Genomic DNA, 3,342 nt, shown 5'->3' with positions numbered 1-3,342 from the left:
TATCCACCAGGCAGAGACCTCTAGTTTATACATGAACCCTAGCATCCGTATTCTGGGTATGTCATAATACGTGAAGAGATTTGATGTTGTGGGGGAAAAGGAGCAGACCTAGTATGGGGTACCCGGGCAACTAGGGTTTAAGTGGTTATGGGCCCACTCAGCCTATAACTACACAGTGCAGTGTTGCTCTGCAGACACTAATGAAACAATCATCAGTACTGAGAAGTACTTTTAGACAAACCATCGCTGTGGGTGTGTCAGCAATATTCAGCTGATAACATGCAAGTTTGACTAATGACAGCCACATCTACCCACTAATAATATGAATTATACTAATATTATGCTATAAAATAACAACAACATTTGGCTTAACGTTTCTCTTGTCTTCGTCTCCAGGTTGTTGCCAGGAAGTACCGTGGTTTAGAGATTCCATCAGAGATGGTGGGTGTGTGGCGATACTTAAACAACGCCTACCAGAGGGAGGAGTTTACCAACACCTGCCCCGCAGAGATAGAGATTGAGTTTGCGTACCTGGATGTTGCTAAACGAGAAACGAATAAAATAGAAAAATATATGTATATATTCAAATTCGTATTTGAAGATGTGACAGAGGGGGGACAGTTGGAAAGAGACATTTTTGTTGCACACCTGGATATCACACAATGATTCAAATAGAGGCAGCTGTAAAAGAAGGTACAATGAGTACAGGAGATGATGAAAATTCTCCACTAAAAGATGTAATTTTGTTGCCCAAATAATTGTTATAATTATTTGTTTTGGACAAATGGGAAAATGATTAAGGATGTACAGAGAATGTTTGTAGCTACATCCAATACTAAGTTACAGTATGCATTTTTTGTGTTGAGGTATATTGTGGTGGTTTGTACCCATTAAGACTGTCATTTTTAGATTTTTTGGGCTATTCAAAAATAGCAGATATACAAGTGCCGCGCTATGAGCTTGTAGATATGCTATTTTTTGTGAAAATCGTGAAAATTTGTGCAAATCTTTGAATATAATATGTTTTTTAAAGCGAACATTTGTAACTCAAATCTTTGCTTCCGGGGGGTCCCTGGAACAACATATTTTGAGATGGGGGACCGTGTCCAAATACATATCATTGTTGGGGTCCTTGACATGAAAAAGTTTGAGAACCACTGATTATAGCAACATAATTATTAACTGTTAGGATAGGATTTAGAAGACATTAGAATCCCCCAGAAGTAAAGATTTGAGTTACAAATGTACGCTTAAAAAATATCTATTCAAAGATTTGCACAAACTTTCATGATTTAAAAAAAGAAAATTGCAGATCTACAAGCGTGCCACGCTACGAGTTTGTATATCTGCTATTTTTGAATAGCCCAAAGAAATCTGAAAATGACACAGATGCGTTCCCGGTCTGAATGGGTTAACATTACTTAGCTTAGACTGCCTTATATCTGACCTGTGTCAAATGTCTCAAATCATGAACGCAGAGTCCGATTGCCATGAAACATTGCTGGCCCACAATAACCTACCTGCCCTGGCAGAGACCTGTGCTCCGAGGAGCAAATATTTGATATCTATTGATAATTCATAGCATGTGTGTGGGACTCAGTGTTGATTGGCTTAGCTGGTGTTCTGCCCCCTCTCTCAATTTTCAATGACAACTTATTTTATCTTTGTCTTTGTCTGGTGGGGCACAACCACCCAGACACTTTGATCTGAATCATTTGACACCAGAGTTCAAGTTGTTGTTCCTCTACACTCAAAAACACTTAAACCTTAGCGTCCGCATTATGTTTGGCTTTTTTTTGGCGAATAGATTTGGCGTAGAGGGAAATACTAGCAGTCCTAGTATAGAGCCCTGGGGGACAGCGGTCAGCTCAGTATAGGCTACAGGGTTTCAGTGGTTTTAAGTATGGCAGAAGGGAAGAGCTCTATGTATGAAATAACTGAAGTGAGGCGTTTCTACACCAAAGCAATCATGATACCAGTTTAATGTGTTCTGGCCTTATAATCCTCTCCAGGGAACTGTTTATTAAAACTGATTAGACGAGTCCGTGTGGCTTTGTTGTTGTGTTTGGAATATATTAATCTCTATAACCAGATATCTGTATTTGAACACAGGATCTAAAGGCAAGGGACTCTAATCTCTATTTTTTGCCAGTGACATAAATCAGTGGTTCTCAACCTGTGGGTCGGGGTCCCCAGGAGGATCCCCACATGATTTTGGGGGGGTCCCCAGATGACAGTTACAATTTAAGGACTTTTAAGAAAAGAAAAAGAAGAATACCATTACTGCATCACAATAACCAACAAACTATACTATAAAAACTGGTCAAACATAAGCCAAATTGTCAAATAAAATAAGAAAGAGGAAACATTTTTGAATATAGCCGATCTACAAACTTATAGATCGGCTATTTTAACAATATTTATCTGTGGAACCGAGTCAAACTAAATATGTATGCCTCAACTCATACAATTCCAAGTGCTTGTCAGGGGGGGGGGGGGTCCCCAGTTCAAATATGATTATTTTGGGGGGTCACTGCCGGAAAAGGCTAACCCTAACCCTGACATGTAAATGGCAGTTTGATGTCAGATTTGAGAGGTTAGAGCTTCCAGACTGAGACCCATCTTTAGAACTCTGATTTGAATCATTTTTAAACACCTATGAATGTGGTTCAAACCTGATGAGCAATACAATACAACTGAAGTGAGATTATAAAAACAACAAACATCACATCCTGGTGTCTTTGTGAGGAAGATGAACATTTGTTGAAGACAATAATCACTTCCTGCCTTTATTTACATTTCACAATACAATGTCCATGTTGTATCATGAGTCAAGACTGATTCTACATTGAATGAACACCCTAGTGTGTGCGTGTGCGTGTGCGTGTGCGCGTGTGCGTGTGTGTGTGTTACTATATGCTTGTGAGGGCCAGATGTACCCTCCAGTAGAATTTGATAAATAGATGTTTTCCTCACAAGTAAAATGGTTGATTTATAGTTTAACATTTAATGTTTTAAAGGTGTATAATTAGTATAAGTAAGTATAAGTTATAAGTTTCAGGTTGGGGTCAGGGTTAGGATTAGACATGTAGCGGTCAGGTGTAGGAGTCAGGGTTAGAGTTACCTGATTTATTCTTAGTTTCGGCGCCAAAAAATAGCCGATCTACAAGCTAACGACGTCGTTAGCTTGTAGATCTGCAATGATTTGGCTGTTTTTCATCTATTTTCAATGGCATCTAAAAACTGTTCATGTCCTCACAAGTATAGTAATACAAACTATACTCTCTGTGTGTGTGTGTGTGTGTGTGTGTGGTATAGTGTTACTGTTGAGGCTGAAACCTT

General features: G+C 39.0%; 1 protein-coding gene across 2 annotated transcripts in view; it reads right to left on the bottom strand.

Moving 5' to 3' along the window:
- Positions 1–2,895: 2,895 nt before the first annotated feature.
- Positions 2,896–3,342, bottom strand: part of LOC308080416 (NACHT, LRR and PYD domains-containing protein 3-like) — a 42,130-nt gene continuing 41,683 nt past the window's right edge. For both annotated transcript variants that reach the window (XM_080422262.1, XM_080422263.1), the window contains exon 11: positions 2,896–3,342. This exon is cut by the window's right edge and continues 963 nt beyond it. The gene's annotated coding sequence lies outside the window, so the exon portion shown is untranslated.

Source organism: Gymnoscopelus braueri, assembly GCF_963280865.1.
Source record: "Gymnoscopelus braueri genome assembly, chromosome: 24".
In the NCBI taxonomy this organism is placed as follows: Eukaryota; Metazoa; Chordata; class Actinopteri; order Myctophiformes; family Myctophidae; genus Gymnoscopelus; species Gymnoscopelus braueri.
The sequence above is the reverse complement of the archived record's forward strand: the minus strand, read 5'-3'. Positions and strand labels throughout refer to the sequence as shown.